Source organism: Pseudophryne corroboree, unplaced genomic scaffold (genome assembly GCF_028390025.1).
Source record: "Pseudophryne corroboree isolate aPseCor3 unplaced genomic scaffold, aPseCor3.hap2 scaffold_516, whole genome shotgun sequence".
Lineage (NCBI taxonomy): Eukaryota > Metazoa > Chordata > Amphibia > Anura > Myobatrachidae > Pseudophryne > Pseudophryne corroboree.
This window is the reverse complement of record NW_026970119.1, coordinates 223,609-243,928: the sequence shown is the minus strand read 5'-3', so window position 1 is coordinate 243,928 and position 20,320 is coordinate 223,609. Positions and strand designations below refer to the sequence as shown.

Genomic DNA, 20,320 nt, shown 5'->3' with positions numbered 1-20,320 from the left:
TTTTTACTTAAAGTACAATAACTTTTACCATTTTAATTTGTTTTAATAGTATATTGACAGTATTGTTTTCTTTCAAAAATCCACTTCATTTTCTTTACCCTATTATTAAAATGGTAATTGACAAAAACAAACTACATTGTCACCAGAAGAGCAATACAAAATGTACAAGTGATATATTAAATTCATCTTTCCAGCTTGAATTTCAATGATGCATTGGGTCAACAATTTTGTGAGAAACATCTTCACCCTTAAATAAAGATTTTCTTAATTCCTTACCTGTGTGCTAATTAGATATCACCTTGTTTTCACATTAAACAGACTTCCACATGAGAAAGCAGCAAGGATGCAGTGGCGTTAATGTTTCCTGGTGTCAACTTGTATTATTTCAGTAGACATTGAAATGAGGATGCATCTTGCTGCCTTTCCAATGAAGCAAGTTTAATTTAGTAATAGGTGAAAAACCATCCTTACAAAGGTGTTAATCAGAGACTTGGCTTTGTGGACACTTTTCAGAGAACAAATTTGTTAGCATAAAAATAAAGCCAGAAAATGAAGAGCTGTTTAATCACTCAATTGGATTTTTCTGCCAGCATATTTTTTTTCTCTGCAACCCACTGCTAAATTGTGCTTCCTAGCTGTTTTTTATAAAATCACTGAATCAAATCTAACTCTGATTACATCAGAGAAGGCCAGGTACCCTACACAATAAGAGGGGGTTTGAAATTTTGACTTGTCTACTTAAATATCACCAAAATCTGATCACAAGGTCAATTACGTCCCTGGGTGGGATTGAACCACCAACCTTTTGGTTAATAGTCAAGCACACTAACCGATTGCGCCACAGAGACACTTTGCAAAATGTACATACTGACAAAGGCTAATAAGCATACATCTAGAACGTTTCCTAGAAAAACATTAAAAAATAAATAATCTGGAGAGTTTTTGTAAGATGTTTCTTCCATCAACCAACGAATAAACACATTGGTACTTTCCCATGATGAGTGAGTGCTTCAGGATCTCTTGCACTTACATGTGCAGCAGAGTACTGCAATGGAAGCATGCTGGACCCATAACCCAGAGGTAGGCAGATTGAAACTATCCTTTGCTATATGCATTTTTTTTTGTTAATTTAAGTAATCAAAACTGGGATTGATATTTTTGCTCTTTTATTTTTACTTAAAGTACAATAACTTTTACCATTTTAATTTGTTTTAATAGTATATTGACAGTATAGTTTTCTTTCAAAAATCCACTTCATTTTCTTTACCCTATTATTAAAATGGTAATTGACAAAAAAACTACATTGTCACCAGAAGAGCAATACAAAATGTACAAGTGATATATTAAAATCATCTTTCCAGCTTGAATTTCAATGATGCATTGGGGCAACGATTTTGTGAGAAACATCTTCACCCTTAAATAAAGATTTTCTTAATTCCTTACCTGTGTGCTAATTAGATATCACCTTGTTTTCACATTAAACAGACTTCCACATGAGAAAGCAGCAAGGATGCAGTGGCGTTAATGTTTCCTGGTGTCAACCTGTATTATTTCAGTAGACATTGAAATGAGGATGCATCTTGCTGCCTTTCCAATGAAGCAAGTTTAATTTAGTAATAGGTGAAAAACCATCCCTACAAAGGTGTTAATCAGAGACTTTGCTTTGTGGACACTTTTCAGAGAACAAATTTGTTAGCATAAAAATAAAGCCAGAAAATGAAGAGCTGTTTAATCACTCAATTGGATTTTTCTGCCAGCATATTTCTTTTTCTCTGCAACCCACTGCTAAATTGTGCTTCCTAGCTGTTTTTATAAAATCACTGAATCAAATCTAACTCTGATTACATCAGAGAAGGCCAGGTACCCTACACCATAACAGGGGGTTTGAAATTTTGACTTGTCTACTTAAAGATCACCAAAATCTGATAACAAGGTCAATTACGTACCTGGGTGGGATTGAACCACCAACCTTTTGGTTAATAGCCGTACACACTAACTAATTGCACCACAGAGACACATTGCAAAAGTATATACTGACAAGGGCTAATAAGCATTCATCTAAAACGTTTCCTAGAAAAACTTTAAAAAGTCAATAATCTGGAGAGTTTTTGTAAGATGTTTCTTCCATCAACCAACGAAGAAACACATTGGTACTTTCCCATGATGAGTGAGTGCTTCAGGATCTCTTGCACTTACATGTGCAGCAGAGTACAGCAATGGAAGCATGCTGGGCCCATAACCCAGAGGTAGGCAGATTGAAACTATCCTTTGCTATATGCTTTTTTTTTTGTTAATTAAAGTAATCCAAAACTGGGATTGATATTTTGGCTCTTTTATTTTTACTTAAAGTACAATAACTTTTACCATTTTAATTTGTTTTAATAGTATATTGACAGTATTGTTTTCTTTCAAAAATCCACTTAATTTTCTTTACCCTATTATTAAAATGGTAATTGACAAAAACAAACTACATTGTCACCAGAAGAGCAATACAAAATGTACAAGTGATATATTAAAATCATCTTTCCAGCTTGAATTTCAATGATGCATTGGGGCAACGATTTTGTGAGAAACATCTTCACCCTTAAATAAAGATTTTCTTAATTCCTTACCTGTGTGATAATTAGATATCACCTTGTTTTCGCATTAAACAGACTTCCACATGAGAAAGCAGCAAGGATGCAGTGGCGTTAATGTTTCCTGGTGTCAACTTGTATTATTTCAGTAGACATTGAAATGAGGATGCATCTTGCTGCCTTTCCAATGAAGCAAGTTTAATTTAGTAATAGGTGAAAAACCATCCTTACAAAGGTGTTAATCAGAGACTTGGCTTTGTGGACACTTTTCAGAGAACAAATTTGTTAGCATAAAAATAAAGCAAGAAAATGAAGAGCTGTTTAATCACTCAATTGGATTTTTCTGCCAGCATATTTTTTTTCTCTGCAAACCACTGCTAAATTGTGCTTCCTAGCTGTTTTTATAAAATCAATGAATCAAATCTAACTCTGATTACATCAGAGAAGGCCAGGTACCCTACACCATAAGAGGGGGTATGAAATTTTGACTTGTCTACTTAAAGATCACCAAAATCTGATAGCAAGATCAATTACATCCCTGGGTGGGATTGAACCACCAACCTTTTAGTTAATAGCCATACACACTAACTGATTGCGCCACAAAGACACTTTGCGAAAGGGCATACTGACAAAGGCTAATAAGCATTCATCTAAAACGTTTCCTAGAAAAACTTTAAAAAGTCAATAATCTGGAGAGTTTTTGTAAGATGTTTCTTCCATCAACCAACGAAGAAACACATTGGTACTTTCCCATGATGAGTGAGTGCTTCAGGATCTCTTGCACTTACATGTGCAGCAGAGTACAGCAATGGAAGCATGCTGGGCCCATAACCCAGAGGTAGGCAGATTGAAACTATCCTTTGCTATATGCTTTTTTTTTGTTAATTAAAGTAATCCAAAACTGGGATTGATATTTTGGCTCTTTTATTTTTACTTAAAGTACAATAACTTTTACCATTTTAATTTTCTTTTAATAGTATATTGACAGTATTGTTTTCTTTCAAAAATCCACTTAATTTTCTTTACCCTATTATTAAAATGGTAATTGACAAAAACAAACTACATTGTCACCAGAAGAGCAATACAAAATGTACAAGTGATATATTAAAATCATCTTTCCAGCTTGAATTTCAATGATGCATTGGGGCAACGATTTTGTGAGAAACATCTTCACCCTTAAATAAAGATTTTCTTAATTCCTTACCTGTGTGATAATTAGATATCACCTTGTTTTCGCATTAAACAGACTTCCACATGAGAAAGCAGCAAGGATGCAGTGGCGTTAATGTTTCCTGGTGTCAACTTGTATTATTTCAGTAGACATTGAAATGAGGATGCATCTTGCTGCCTTTCCAATGAAGCAAGTTTAATTTAGTAATAGGTGAAAAACCATCCCTACAAAGGTGTTAATCAGAGACTTGGCTTTGTGGACACTTTTCAGAGAACAAATTTGTTAGCATAAAAATAAAGCCAGAAAATGAAGAGCTGTTTAATCACTCAATTGGATTTTTTTTGCCAGCATATTTTTTTTCTCTGCAACCCACTGCTAAATTGTGCTTCCTAGCTGTTTTTTATAAAATCACTGAATCAAATCTAACTCTGATTACATCAGAGAAGGCCAGGTACCCTACACAATAAGAGGGGGTTTGAAATTTTGACTTGTCTACTTAAATATCACCAAAATCTGATCACAAGGTCAATTACGTCCCTGGGTGGGATTGAACCACCAACCTTTTGGTTAATAGTCGAACACACTAACCGATCGCGCCACAGAGACACTTTGCAAAAAGTCCATACTGACAAAGGCTAATAAGCATACATCTAGAACGTTTCCTAGAAAAACATTAAAAAATAAATAATCTGGAGAGTTTTTGTAAGATGTTTCTTCCATCAACCAACGAATAAACACATTGGTACTTTCCCATGATGAGTGAGTGCTTCTGGATCTCTTGCACTTACATGTGCAGCAGAGTACTGCAATGGAAGCATGCTGGACCCATAACCCAGAGGTAGGCAGATTGAAACTATCCTTTGCTATATGCATTTTTTTTGTTAATTTAAGTAATCAAAACTGGGATTGATATTTTTGCTCTTTTATTTTTACTTAAAGTACAATAACTTTTACCATTTTAATTTGTTTTAATAGTTTATTGACAGTATAGTTTTCTTTCAAAAATCCACTTAATTTTCTTTACCCTATTATTAAAATGGTAATTGACAAAAAAAACTACATTGTCACCAGAAGAGCAATACAAAATGTACAAGTGATATATTAAAATCATCTTTCCAGCTTGAATTTCAATGATGCATTGGGGCAACAATTTTGTGAGAAACATCTTCACCCTTAAATAAAGATTTTCGTAATTCCTTACCTGTGTGCTAATTAGATATCACCTTGTTTTCACATTAAACAGACTTCCACATGAGAAAGCAGCAAGGATGCAGTGGCGTTAATGTTTCCTGGTTTCAACCTGTATTATTTCAGTAGACATTGAAATGAGGATGCATCTTGCTGCCTTTCCAATGAAGCAAGTTTAATTTAGTAATAGGTGAAAAACCATCCCTACAAAGGTGTTAATCAGAGACTTGGCTTTGTGGACACTTTTCAGAGAACAAATTTGTTAGCATAAAAATAAAGCCAGAAAATGAAGAGCTGTTTAATCACGCAATTTGATTTTTTTGCCAGCATATTTTTTTCTCTGCAACCCACTGCTAAATTGTGCTTCCTAGATGTTTTTATAAAATCATTGAATCAAATCTAACTCTGATTACATCAGAGAAGGCCAGGTACCCTACACAATAACAGGGGGTATGAAATTTGACATGTCTACTTAAAGATCACCAAAATCTGATAACAAGGTCAATTACGTCCCTGGGTGGGATTGAACCACCAACCTTTTGGTTAATAGCCGTACACACTAACTGATTGCGCCACAGAGACACTTTGTAAAAGTCTATACTGACAAATGCTAATAAGCATTCATCTAAAACGTTTCCTAGAAAAACTTAAAAAAAGTCAATAATCTGGAGAGTTTTTGTAAGATGTTTCTTCTATCAACCAACGAAGAAACACATTGGTACTTTCCCATGATGAGTGAGTGCTTCAGGATCTCTTGCACTTACATGTGCAGCAGAGTACAGCAATGGAAGCATGCTGGGCCCATAACCCAGAGGTAGGCAGATTGAAACTATCCTCTGCTATATGCATTTTTTTTTGTTAATTTAAGTAATCAAAACTGGGATTGATATTTTTGCTCTTTTATTTTTACTTAAAGTACAATAACTTTTACCATTTTAATTTGTTTTAATAGTATATTGACAGTATAGTTTTCTTTCAAAAATCCACTTAATTTTCTTTACCCTATTATTAAAATGGTAATTGACAAAAAAAACTACATTGTCACCAGAAGAGCAATACAAAATGTACAAGTGATATATTAAAATCATCTTTCCAGCTTGAATTTCAATGATGCATTGGGGCAACGATTTTGTGAGAAACATCTTCACCCTTAAATAAAGATTTTTTGTAATTCCTTACCTGTGTGCTAATTAGATATCACCTTGTTTTCACATTAAACAGACTTCCACATGAGAAAGCAGCAAGGATGCAGTGGCGTTAATGTTTCCTGGTTTCAACCTGTATTATTTCAGTAGACATTGAAATGAGGATGCATCTTGCTGCCTTTCCAATGAAGCAAGTTTAATTTAGTAATAGGTGAAAAACCATCCCTACAAAGGTGTTAATCAGAGACTTGGCTTTGTGGACACTTTTCAGAGAACAAATTTGTTAGCATAAAAATAAAGCCAGAAAATGAAGAGCTGTTTAATCACGCAATTTGATTTTTTTGCCAGCATATTTCTTTTTCTCTGCAACCCACTGCTAAATTGTGCTTCCTAGATGTTTTTATAAAATCATTGAATCAAATCTAACTCTGATTACATCAGAGAAGGCCAGGTACCCTACACAATAACAGGGGGTTTGAAATTTTGACTTGTCTACTTAAAGATCACCAAAATCTGATAACAAGGTCAATTACGTACCTGGGTGGGATTGAACCACCAACCTTTTGGTTAATAGCCGTACACACTAACTAATTGCGCCACAGAGACACATTGCAAAAGTATATACTGACAAGGGCTAATAAGCATTCATCTAAAACGTTTCCTAGAAAAACTTTAAAAAGTCAATAATCTGGAGAGTTTTTGTAAGATGTTTCTTCCATCAACCAACGAAGAAACACATTGGTACTTTCCCATGATGAGTGAGTGCTTCAGGATCTCTTGCACTTACATGTGCAGCAGAGTACAGCAATGGAAGCATGCTGGGCCCATAACCCAGAGGTAGGCAGATTGAAACTATCCTTTGCTATATGCTTTTTTTTTGTTAATTAAAGTAATCCAAAACTGGGATTGATATTTTGTCTCTTTTATTTTTACTTAAAGTACAATAACTTTTACCATTTTAATTTGTTTTAATAGTATATTGACAGTATTGTTTTCTTTCAAAAATCCACTTAATTTTCTTTACCCTATTATTAAAATGGTAATTGACAAAAACAAACTACATTGTCACCAGAAGAGCAATACAAAATGTACAAGTGATATATTAAAATCATCTTTCCAGCTTGAATTTCAATGATGCATTGGGGCAACGATTTTGTGAGAAACATCTTCACCCTTAAATAAAGATTTTCTTAATTCCTTACCTGTGTGCTAATTAGATATCACCTTGTTTTCACATTAAACAGACTTCCACATGAGAAAGCAGCAAGGATGCAGTGGCGTTAATGTTTCCTGGTGTCAACCTGTATTATTTCAGTAGACATTGAAATGAGGATGCATCTTGCTGCCTTTCCAATGAAGCAAGTTTAATTTAGTAATAGGTGAAAAACCATCCTTACAAAGGTGTTAATCAGAGACTTGGCTTTGTGGACACTTTTCAGAGAACAAATTTGTTAGCATAAAAATAAAGCCAGAAAATGAAGAGCTGTTTAATCACTCAATTGGATTTTTCTGCCAGCATATTTTTTTTCTCTGTAACCCACTGCTAAATTGTGCTTCCTAGCTGTTTTTTATAAAATCACTGAATCAAATCTAACTCTGATTACATCAGAGAAGGCCAGGTAGCCTACACAATAAGAGGGGGTTTGAAATTTTGACTTGTCTACTTAAATATCACCAAAATCTGATCACAAGGTCAATTACGTCCCTGGGTGGGATTGAACCACCAACCTTTTGGTTAATAGTCGAACACACTAACCGATCGCGCCACAGAGACACTTTGCAAAAAGTACATACTGACAAAGGCTAATAAGCATACATCTAGAACGTTTCCTAGAAAAACATTAAAAAATAAATAATCTGGAGAGTTTTTGTAAGATGTTTCTTCCATCAACCAACGAATAAACACATTGGTACTTTCCCATGATGAGTGAGTGCTTCAGGATCTCTTGCACTTACATGTGCAGCAGAGTACTGCAATGGAAGCATGCTGGACCCATAACCCAGAGGTAGGCAGATTGAAACTATCCTTTGCTATATGCATTTTTTTTGTTAATTTAAGTAATCAAAACTGGGATTGATATTTTTGCTCTTTTATTTTTACTTAAAGTACAATAACTTTTACCATTTTAATTTGTTTTAATAGTATATTGACAGTATAGTTTTCTTTCAAAAATCCACTTAATTTTCTTTACCCTATTATTAAAATGGTAATTGACAAAAAAAACTACATTGTCACCAGAAGAGCAATACAAAATGTACAAGTGATATATTAAAATCATCTTTCCAGCTTGAATTTCAATGATGCATTGGGGCAACAATTTTGTGAGAAACATCTTCACCCTTAAATAAAGATTTTCGTAATTCCTTACCTGTGTGCTAATTAGATATCACCTTGTTTTCACATTAAACAGACTTCCACATGAGAAAGCAGCAAGGATGCAGTGGCGTTAATGTTTCCTGGTTTCAACCTGTATTATTTCAGTAGACATTGAAATGAGGATGCATCTTGCTGCCTTTCCAATGAAGCAAGTTTAATTTAGTAATAGGTGAAAAACCATCCCTACAAAGGTGTTAATCAGAGACTTGGCTTTGTGGACACTTTTCAGAGAACAAATTTGTTAGCATAAAAATAAAGCCAGAAAATGAAGAGCTGTTTAATCACGCAATTTGATTTTTTTGCCAGCATATTTCTTTTTCTCTGCAACCCACTGCTAAATTGTGCTTCCTAGATGTTTTTATAAAATCATTGAATCAAATCTAACTCTGATTACATCAGAGAAGGCCAGGTACCCTACACAATAACAGGGGGTTTGAAATTTTGACTTGTCTACTTAAAGATCACCAAAATCTGATAACAAGGTCAATTACGTACCTGGGTGGGATTGAACCACTAACCTTTTGGTTAATAGCCGTACACACTAACTAATTGCGCCACAGAGACACATTGCGAAAGTATATACTGACAAGGGCTAATAAGCATTCATCTAAAACGTTTCCTAGAAAAACTTTAAAAAGTCAATAATCTGGAGAGTTTTTGTAAGATGTTTCTTCCATCAACCAACGAAGAAACACATTGGTACTTTCCCATGATGAGTGAGTGCTTCAGGATCTCTTGCACTTACATGTGCAGCAGAGTACAGCAATGGAAGCATGCTGGGCCCATAACCCAGAGGTAGGCAGATTGAAACTATCCTTTGCTATATGCTTTTTTTTTGTTAATTAAAGTAATCCAAAACTGGGATTGATATTTTGGCTCTTTTATTTTTACTTAAAGTACAATAACTTTTACCATTTTAATTTGTTTTAATAGTATATTGACAGTATTGTTTTCTTTCAAAAATCCACTTCATTTTCTTTACCCTATTATTAAAATGGTAATTGACAAAAACAAACTACATTGTCACCAGAAGAGCAATACAAAATGTACAAGTGATATATTAAAATCATCTTTCCAGCTTGAATTTCAATGATGCATTGGGGCAACGATTTTGTGAGAAACATCTTCACCCTTAAATAAAGACTTTCTTAATTCCTTACCTGTGTGATAATTAGATATCACCTTGTTTTCGCATTAAACAGACTTCCACATGAGAAAGCAGCAAGGATGCAGTGGCATTAATGTTTCCTGGTGTCAACTTGTATTATTTCAGTAGACATTGAAATGAGGATGCATCTTGCTGCCTTTCCAATGAAGCAAGTTTAATTTAGTAATAGGTGAAAAACCATCCTTACAAAGGTGTTAATCAGAGACTTGGCTTTGTGGACACTTTTCAGAGAACAAATTTGTTAGCATAAAAATAAAGCCAGAAAATGAAGAGCTGTTTAATCACTCAATTGGATTTTTCTGCCAGCATATTTTTTTTCTCTGCAAACCACTGCTAAATTGTGCTTCCTAGCTGTTTTTATAAAATCAATGAATCAAATCTAACTCTGATAACATCAGAGAAGGCCAGGTACCCTACACCATAAGAAGGGGTTTGAAATTTTGACTTGTCTACTTAAAGATCACCAAAATCTGATAACAAGATCAATTACATCCCTGGGTGGGATTGAACCACCAACCTTTTAGTTAATAGCCGTACACACTAACTGATTGCGCCACAGAGACACTTTGCGAAAGGGCATACTGACAAAGGCTAATAAGCATTCATCTAAAACGTTTCCTAGAAAAACTTTAAAAAGTCAATAATCTGGAGAGTTTTTGTAAGATGTTTCTTCCATCAACCAACGAAGAAACACATTGGTACTTTCCCATGATGAGTGAGTGCTTCAGGATCTCTTGCACTTACATGTGCAGCAGAGTACAGCAATGGAAGCATGCTGGGCTCATAACCCAGAGGTAGGCAGATTGAAACTATCCTCTGCTGTATGCTTTTTTTTTTAATTAAAGTAATCCAAAACTGGGATTGATATTTTGGCTCTTTTATTTTTACTTAAAGTACAATAACTTTTACCATTTTAATTTGTTTTAATAGTATATTGACAGTATTGTTTTCTTTCAAAAATCCACTTAATTTTCTTTACCCTATTATTAAAATGGTAATTGACAAAAACAAACTACATTGTCACCAGAAGAGCAATACAAAATGTACAAGTGATATATTAAAATCATCTTTCCAGCTTGAATTTCAATGATGCATTGGGGCAACGATTTTGTGAGAAACATCTTCACCCTTAAATAAAGATTTTCTTAATTCCTTACCTGTGTGCTAATTAGATATCACCTTGTTTTCGCATTAAACAGACTTCCACATGAGAAAGCAGCAAGGATGCAGTGGCGTTAATGTTTCCTGGTGTCAACTTGTATTATTTCAGTAGACATTGAAATGAGGATGCATCTTGCTGCCTTTCCAATGAAGCAAGTTTAATTTAGTAATAGGTGAAAAACCATCCCTACAAAGGTGTTAATCAGAGACTTGGCTTTGTGGACACTTTTCAGAGAACAAATTTGTTAGCTTAAAAATAAAGCCAGAAAATGAAGAGCTGTTTAATCACTCAATTGGATTTTTTTTTGCCAGCATATTTTTTTTCTCTGCAACCCACTGCTAAATTGTGCTTCCTAGCTGTTTTTTTTATAAAATCACTGAATCAAATCTAACTCTGATTACATCAGAGAAGGCCAGGTACCCTACACAATAAGAGGGGGTTTGAAATTTTGACTTGTCTACTTAAATATCACCAAAATCTGATCACAAGGTCAATTACGTTCCTGGGTGGGATTGAACCACCAACCTTTTGGTTAATAGCCTTACACACTAACCAATTGCACCACAGAGACACTTTGCAAAAAGTACATACTGACAAAGGCTAATAAGCATTCATCAAGAACGTTTCCTAGAAAAACTTTAAAAAGTCAATAATCTGGAGAGTTTTTGTAAGATGTTTCTTCCATCAACCAATGAAGAAACACATTGGTACTTTCCCATGATGAGTGAGTGCTTCAGGATCTCTTGCACTTACATGTGCAGCAGAGTACTGCAATGGAAGCATGCTGGGCCCATAACCCAGAGATAGGCAGATTGAAACTATCCTTTGCTATATGCATTTTTTTTTTGTTAATTAAAGTAATCCAAAACTGGGATTGATATTTTGGCTCTTTTATTTTTACTTAAAGTACAATAACTTTTACCATTTTAATTTGTTTTGATAGTATATTGACAGTATTGTTTTCTTTTAAAAATCCACTTAATTTTCTTTACCCTATTATTAAAATGGTAATTGACAAAAACAAACTACATTGTCACCAGAAGAGCAATACAAAATGTGCAAGTGATATATTAAAATCATCTTTCCAGCTTGAATTTCAATGATGCATTGGGGCAACGATTTTGTGAGAAACATCTTCACCCTTAAATAAAGATTTTCTTAATTCCTTACCTGTGTGATAATTAGATATCACCTTGTTTTCACATTAAACAGACTTCCACATGAGAAAGCAGCAAGGATGCAGTGGCGTTAATGTTTCCTGGTGTCAACCTGTATTATTTCAGTAGACATTGAAATGAGGATGCATCTTGTTGCCTTTCCAATGAAGCAAGTTTAATTTAGTAATAGGTGAAAAACCATCCCTACAAAGGTGTTAATCAGAGACTTGGCTTTGTGGACACATTTCAGAGAACAAATTTGTTAGCATAAAAATAAAGCCAGAAAATGAAGAGCTGTTTAATCACTCAATTGTATTTTTTTGCCAGCATATTTTTTTATCTGCAACCCACTGCTAAATTGTGCTTCCTAGCTGTTTTTTTTATAAAATCACTGAATCAAATCTAACTCTGATTACATCAGAGAAGGCCAGGTACCCTACACAATAAGAGGGGGTATGAAATTTTGACTTGTCTACTTAAATATCACCAAAATCTGATCACAAGGTCAATTACATTCCTGGGTGGGATTGAACCACCAACCTTTTGGTTAATAGTCTTACACACTAACCAATTGCACCACAGAGACACTTTGCAAAAGTACATACTGACAAAGGCTAATAAGCATTCATCTAGAACGTTTCCTAGAAAAACTTTAAAAAGTCAATAATCTGGAGAGTTTTTGTAAGATGTTTCTTCCATCAACCAACGAAGAAACACATTGGTACTTTCCCATTATGAGTGAGTGCTTCAGGATCTCTTGCACTTACATGTGCAGCAGAGTACTGCAATGGAAGCATGCTGGGCCCATAACCCAGAGGTAGGCAGATTGAAACTATCCTTTGCTATATGCATTTTTTTTTGTTAATTAAAGTAATCCAAAACTGGGATTGATATTTTTGCTCTTTTATTTTTACTTAAAGTACAATAACTTTTACCATTTTAATTTGTTTTAATAGTATATTGACAGTATTGTTTTCTTTCAAAAATCCACTTAATTTTCTTTACCCTATTATTAAAATGGTAATTGACAAAAACAAACTACATTGTCACCAGAAGAGCAATACAAAATGTACAAGTGATATATTAAAATCATCTTTCCAGCTTGAATTTCAATGATGCATTGGGGCAACGATTTTGTGAGAAACATCTTCACCCTTAAAGATTTTCTTAATTCCTTACCTGTGTGCTAATTAGATATCACCTTGTTTTCACATTAAACAGACTTCCACATGAGAAAGCAGCAAGGATGCAGTGGTGTTAATGTTTCCTGGTGTCAACCTGTATTATTTCAGTAGACATTGAAATGAGGATGCATCTTGCTGCCTTTCCAATGAAGCAAGTTTAATTTAGTAATAGGTGAAAAACCATCCCTACAAAGGTGTTAATCAGAGACTTGGCTTTGTGGACACTTTTCAGAGAACAAATTTGTTAGCATAAAAATAAAGCCAGAAAATGAAGAGCTGTTTAATCACTCAATTGGATTTTTTTGCAAGCATATTTCTTTTTCTCTGCAACCCACTGCTAAATTGTGCTTCCTAGCTGTTTTAATAAAATCACTGAATCAAATCTAACTCTGATTACATCAGAGAAGGCCAGGTAGCCTACACCATAACAGGGGGTTTGAAATTTTGACTTGTCTACTTAAAGATCACCAAAATCTGATCACAAGGTCAATTACGTCCCTGGGTGTGATTGAACCACCAACCTTTTGGTTAGTAGCCGTACACACTAACTAATTGCGCCACAGAGACACTTTGCAGAAGTAAATACTGACAAAGGCTAATAAGCATTCATCTAGAACGTTTCCTAGAAAAACTTTAAAAAGTCAATAATCTGGAGAGTTTTTGTAAGATGTTTCTTCCATCAACCAACGAAGAAACACATTGGTACTTTCCCATGATGAGCGAGTGCTTCAGGATCTCTTGCACTTACATGTGCAGCAGAGTACAGCAATGGAAGCATGCTGGGCCCATAACCCAGAGGTAGGCAGATTGAAACTATCCTTTGCTATATGCTTTTTTTTTGTTAATTAAAGTAATCCAAAACTGGGATTGATATTTTGGCTCTTTTATTTTTACTTAAAGTACAATAACTTTTACCATTTTAATTTGTTTTAATAGTATATTGACAGTATTGTTTTCTTTCAAAAATCCACTTAATTTTCTTTACCCTATTATTAAAATGGTAATTGACAAAAACAAACTACATTGTCACCAGAAGAGCAATACAAAATGTACAAGTGATATATTAAAATCATCTTTCCAGCTTGAATTTCAATGATGCATTGGGGCAACGATTTTGTGAGAAACATCTTCACCCTTAAATAAAGATTTTCTTAATTCCTTACCTGTGTGATAATTAGATATCACCTTGTTTTCGCATTAAACAGACTTCCACATGAGAAAGCAGCAAGGATGCAGTGGCGTTAATGTTTCCTGGTGTCAACTTGTATTATTTCAGTAGACATTGAAATGAGGATGCATCTTGCTGCCTTTCCAATGAAGCAAGTTTAATTTAGTAATAGGTGAAAAACCATCCTTACAAAGGTGTTAATCAGAGACTTTGCTTTGTGGACACTTTTCAGAGAACAAATTTGTTAGCATAAAAATAAGCCAGAAAATGAAGAGCTGTTAAATCACTCAATTGGATTTTTCTGCCAGCATATTTTTTTTCTCTGCAAACCACTGCTAAATTGTGCTTCCTAGCTGTTTTTATAAAATCAATGAATCAAATCTAACTCTGATTACATCAGAGAAGGCCAGGTACCCTACACCATAAGAGGGGGTTTGAAATTTTGACTTGTCTACTTAAAGATCACCAAAATCTGATAACAAGATCAATTACATCCCTGGGTGGGATTGAACCACCAACCTTTTAGTTAATAGCCGTACACACTAACTGATTGCGCCACAGAGACACTTTGCGAAAGTCTGTTTAATGTCTGTTTAATGTGAAAATGCAGTCGAGTTTCCCACATTTGGGGAAATCATAGGGGTCAGCATACCCAGAATGCAATGAATGAACCTCACCCTGGGAGAACAATCTTCATGACCATGGTATCTCCTATGCAAAATAAGTATGATTTGGGATAGGGCAGGGGAGGGCCGCTGCTCAGGCACATCTCTGTCAAGTAAAGGAGATTCAACTGAGGCAGCACAAGGGAACTCTCATCTGGGGACAACAACTGCAGGGAGAACACATATTTTCAGATGAACATGGGAGGGCAGAAGGCTGCCTAATACTGAAGCACCCCCAAACAACAAACCAAATGCAACAACTAGTGCAAGCATTCCTGGGGGAAGGCCTGCAGCAGATGGATTTGCATATGGTGATGTCATCCAAGCAGTGGGTCAAAGTTGGCTTCAACCCTCGTCTGCATATGAAAAGAAAAAAGGGATGTGCAGGGCATGGCGGCCTTTTGCGGCGCTTGAATGACCCTTAGTTCGCATTAAACACCCCCACCCTCCTTCGGTGTGGGGCTCATGTTGGCTATGCCCCAGCACCTGAAGCATTCAAGCTGATTTCTTGCAGCAGCTGGGCACTGTAACAGCTCCAGAGCTGCTCTGTGAGGCAAGTAAAAGGGTGTGGGCCCTGCAGCACTACCTGTAGTTTGCATTGTGTGTTGGAAGGCACAAAGTAAGCAGACGGGAGAAGTCAGGATAGTGCGCAAGGGCATAGAAGGGAGCGGCTCAAGAAAAGAGAAGTGGAAACAGACAGCAAACTAGGCTGGAGAGAGACCTGAGACAAAGAGATCTGAATTATACGAGAGACGACCAGGGGAAACACAAATTATGCAGAAAGTTTCCCACATTTGGGGAAATCACAGGGGCAGCACACCCAGAGTGCAATGGGTGAGCCTTGCCCTGGGAGAAGCACCTACATGATCATAGTATCTCACCTGGCAGGTAAGTAGGAGTTGGGCTAGAGCTGGGGAGGGTCGCTGCTCGGGTACCCCCCTGTCAAGTGAAGGAGATCCAACTGAGGCAGCACAAGGGAACTCTCGAAAGAGGAACAAGGCTAGAGGAAGATCTGAGACAAAGAAATCTGATTTTTACCAGAGTTGACCAGAAGAAAGCACAAACACAGTCCCCCACTACCACAAATAATGCAGTCGAGTTTCCCACATTTGGGGAAATCACAGGGGTCAGCATAGCCAGAATGCAATGAATGAACCTCACCCTGGGAGAACAATCTTCATGACCATGGTATCTCCTATGCAAAATAAGTATGATTTGGGATAGGGCTGGGGAGGGCCGCTGCTCAGGCACATCTCTGTCAAGTAAAGGAGATTCAACTGAGGCAGCACAAGGGAACTCTCATCTGGGGACAACAACTGCAGGGAGAACACATATTTTCAGATGAACATGGGAGGGCAGAAGGCTGCCTAATACTGAAGCACCCCCAAACAACAAACCAAATGCAACAACTAGTGCAAGCATTCCTGGGGGAAGGCCTGCAGCAGATGGATTTGCATATGGTGATGTCATCCAAGCAGTGGGTCAAAGTTGGCTTCAACCATCGTCTGCATATGAAAAGAAAAAAGGGATGTGCAGGGCATGGTGTCCTTTTGTGGCGCTTGGATGACCCCTCCTTCGGTGTGGGGCTCATGTTGGCTATGCCCCAGCCCCTGAAGCATTCAAGATGATTTCTTGCAGCAGCTGGGCACTGTAACAGCTCCAGTGCTGTTCTGTAAAGCATGTAAAAGGGTGTGGGCCCTGCAGCACTACCTGTAGTATGCATTGTGCGTTGGAAGGCACAAAGTAAGCAGACGGGAGAGGTCAGGATAGTGCGCAAGGGCATAGAAGGGAGCGGCTCAAGAAAAGAGAAGTGGAAACAGACAGCAAACTAGGCTGGAGAAAGACCTGAGACAAAGAGATCTGAATTATACGAGAGCCGACCAGAGGAAACACAAATTATGCAGTCAAGTTTCCCACATTTGGGGAAATCGCAGGAGCAGCACACCCAGAGTGCAATGGGTGAGCCTTGCCCTGGGAGAAGCACCTTCCTGATCATAGTATCTCACCTGGCAGGTAAGTAGGAGTTGGGCTAGAGCTGGGGAGGGTCGCTGCTCGGGCACCCCCCTGTCAAGTGAAGGAGATCCAACTGAGGCAGCACAAGGGAACTCTCGAAAGAAGAACAAGGCTAGAGGAATATCTGAGACAAAGAAATCTGACTTTTACCAGAGCTGAGCAGAGGAAAGCACAAACACAGTCCCCCACTACCACAAATAATGCAGTCGAGTTTCCCACATTTGGGGAAATCACAGGGGTCAGCATACCCAGAATGCAATGAATGAACCTCACCCTGGGAGAACAATCTTCATGACCATGGTATCTCTTATGCAAAATAAGTATGATTTGGGATAGGGCTGGGGAGGGCCGCTGCTCAGGCACATCTCTGTCAAGTAAAGGAGATTCAACTGAGGCAGCACAAGGGAACTCTCATCTGGGGACAACAACTGCAGGGAGAACACATATTTTCAGATGAACATGGGAGGGCAGAAGGCTGCCTAATACTGAAGCACCCCCAAACAACAAACCAAATGCAACAACTAGTGCAAGCATTCCTGGGGGAAGGCCTGCAGCAGATTGATTTGCATATGGTAATGCCATCCAAGCAGTGGGTCAAAGTTGGCTTCAACCCTCGTCTGCATATGAAAAGAGAAAAGGGGCGTGCAGGGCATGGCGGCCTTTTGCGGCGCTTGGGTGACCCTTAGTTCGCATTAAACACCCCCACCCTCCTTCGGTGTGGGGCTCATGTTGGCAATGCCCAAGCCCCTGAAGCATTCAAGCTGATTTCTTGCAGCAGCTGGGTACTGTAACAGCTCCAGAGCTGCTCTGTGAGGCAAGTAAAAGGGTGTGGGCCCTGCAGCACTACCTGTAGTTTGCATTGTGTGTTGGAAGGCACAAAGTAAGCAGACGGGAGAAGTCAGGATAGTGCGCAAGGGCATAGAAGGGAGCGGCTCAAGAAAAGAGAAGTGGAAACAGACAGCAAACTAGGCTGGAGAGAGACCTGAGACAAAGAGATCTGAATTATACGAGAGACGACCAGGGGAAACACAAATTATGCAGTCAAGTTTCCCACATTTGGGGAAATCACAGGGGCAGCACACCCAGAGTGCAATGGGTGACCCTTGCCCTGGGAGAAGCACCTACATGATCATAGTATCTCACCTGGCAGGTAAGTAGGAGTTGGGCTAGAGCTGGGGAGGGTCGCTACTCGGGTACCCCCCTGTCAACTTAAGGAGATCCAACTGAGGCAGCACAAGGGAACTCTCGAAAGAGGAACAAGGCTAGAGGAAGATCTGAGACAAAGAAATCTGACTTTTACCAGAGCTGACCAGAGGAAAGCACAAACACAGTCCCCCACTACCACAAATAATGCAGTCGAGTTTCCCACATTTGGGGAAATCATAGGGGTCAGCATACCCAGAATGCAATGAATGAACCTCACCCTGGGAGAACAATCTTCATGACCATGGTATCTCCTATGCAAAATAAGTATGATTTGGGATAGAGCTGGGGAGGGCCGCTGCTCAGGCACATCTCTGTCAAGTAAAGGAGATTCAACTGAGGCAGCACAAGGGAACTCTCATCTGGGGACAACAACTGCAGGGAGAACACATATTTTCAGATGAACATGGGAGGGCAGAAGGCTGCCTAATACTGAAGCACCCCCAAACAACAAACCAAATGCAACAACTAGTGCAAGCATTCCTGGGTGAAGGCCTGCAGCAGATAGATTTGCATATGGTGATGTCATCCAAGCAGTGGGTCAAAGTTGGCTTCAACCCTCGTCTGCATATGAAAAGAGAAAAGGGGCGTGCAGGGCATGGCAGGCCTTTTGCGGCGCTTGGATGACCCCTAGTTCGCATTAAACACCTCCACCCTCCTTCGGTGTGGGGCTCATGTTGGCTATGCCCCAGCCCCTTAAGCATTCAAGCTGATTTCTTGCAGCAGCTGGGCACTGTAACAGCTCCAGAGCTGCTCTGTAAGGCAAGTAAAAGGGTCTCTGTGGCGCAATCAGTTAGTATGTACGGCTATTAACCGAAAGGTTGGTGGTTCAATCCCACCCAGGGACGTAATTGACCTTGTGATCAGATTTTGGTGATATTTAAGTAGACAAGTCAAAATTTCAAACCCCCTCTTATTGTGTAGGGTACCTGGCCTTCTCTGATGTAATCAGAGTTAGATTTGATTCAGTGATTTTATAAAAAACAGCTAGGAAGCACAATTTAGCAGTGGGTTGCAGAGAAAAAAAATATGCTGGCAGAAAAATCCAATTGAGTGATTAAACAGCTCTTCATTTTCTGGCTTTATTTTTATGCTAACAAATTTGTTCTCTGAAAAGTGTCCACAAAGCCAAGTCTCTGATTAACACCTTTGTAAGGATGGTTTTTCACCTATTACTAAATTAAACTTGCTTCATTGGAAAGGCAGCAAGATGCATCCTCATTTCAATGTCTACTGAAATAATACAGGTTGACACCAGGAAACATTAACGCCACTGCATCCTTGCTGCTTTCTCATGTGGAAGTCTGTTTAATGTGAAAACAAGGTGATATCTAATTAGCACACAGGTAAGGAATTAAGAAAATCTTTATTTAAGGGTGAAGATGTTTCTCACAAAATTGTTGACCCAATGCATCATTGAAATTCAAGCTGGAAAGATGAATTTAATATATCACTTGTACATTTTGTATTGCTCTTCTGGTGACAATGTAGTTTGTTTTTGTCAATTACCATTTTAATAATAGGGTAAAGAAAATGAAGTGGATTTTTGAAAGAAAACAATACTGTCAATATACTATTAAAACAAATTAAAATGGTAAAAGTTATTGTACTTTAAGTAAAAATAAAAGAGACAAAATATCAATCCCAGTTTTGGATTACTTTAATTAACAAAAAAAAATGCATATAGCAGAGGATAGTTTCAATCTGCCTACCTCTGGGTTATGGGCCCAGCATGCTTCCATTGCAGTACTCTGCTGCACATGTAAGTGCATGAGATCCTGAAGCACTCACTCATCATGGGAAAGTACCAATGTGTTTCTTCGTTGGTTGATGGAAGAAACATCTTACAAAAACTCTCCAGATTATTGACTTTTTAAAGTTTTGCTAGGAAACGTTTTAGATGAATGCTTATTAGCCTTTGTCAGTATGGACTTTTGCAAAGTGTCTCTGTGGCGCAATCAGTTAGTATGTACGGCTATTAACCAAAAGCACTGTTTGCAAAGTGTCTCGGTGGCGCAATCGGTTAGTGTGTTCGGCTATTAACCAAAAGGTTGGTGGTTCAATCCCACCCAGGGACGTAATTGACCTTGTGATCAGATTTTGGTGATATTAAAGTAGACAAGTCAAAATTTCAAACCCCCTC

General features: G+C 37.7%; 6 non-coding genes and 1 pseudogene across 6 annotated transcripts; all 7 read right to left on the bottom strand.

The window, feature by feature from the left end:
* Window positions 1-14,896: 14,896 nt before the first annotated feature.
* LOC135031523 (U1 spliceosomal RNA) lies at window positions 14,897-15,024 on the bottom strand (annotated as a pseudogene).
* A 671-nt stretch (window positions 15,025-15,695) lies between these two features.
* Window positions 15,696-15,857, bottom strand: LOC135031522 (U1 spliceosomal RNA). The gene has a single exon (XR_010227222.1). It is a non-coding gene; the product is annotated as a U1 spliceosomal RNA (small nuclear RNA).
* Window positions 15,858-16,009: 152 nt separating this feature from the next.
* On the bottom strand, window positions 16,010-16,173 carry LOC135031518 (U1 spliceosomal RNA). Its single transcript, XR_010227218.1, has one exon. It is a non-coding gene; the product is annotated as a U1 spliceosomal RNA (small nuclear RNA).
* A 646-nt stretch (window positions 16,174-16,819) lies between these two features.
* On the bottom strand, window positions 16,820-16,982 carry LOC135031520 (U1 spliceosomal RNA). The gene has a single exon (XR_010227220.1). It is a non-coding gene; the product is annotated as a U1 spliceosomal RNA (small nuclear RNA).
* Window positions 16,983-17,134: 152 nt separating this feature from the next.
* On the bottom strand, window positions 17,135-17,298 carry LOC135031519 (U1 spliceosomal RNA). The gene has a single exon (XR_010227219.1). It is a non-coding gene; the product is annotated as a U1 spliceosomal RNA (small nuclear RNA).
* A 671-nt stretch (window positions 17,299-17,969) lies between these two features.
* LOC135031521 (U1 spliceosomal RNA) lies at window positions 17,970-18,132 on the bottom strand. Its single transcript, XR_010227221.1, has one exon. It is a non-coding gene; the product is annotated as a U1 spliceosomal RNA (small nuclear RNA).
* A 152-nt stretch (window positions 18,133-18,284) lies between these two features.
* LOC135031517 (U1 spliceosomal RNA) lies at window positions 18,285-18,448 on the bottom strand. Its single transcript, XR_010227217.1, has one exon. It is a non-coding gene; the product is annotated as a U1 spliceosomal RNA (small nuclear RNA).
* Window positions 18,449-20,320: the final 1,872 nt, after the last annotated feature.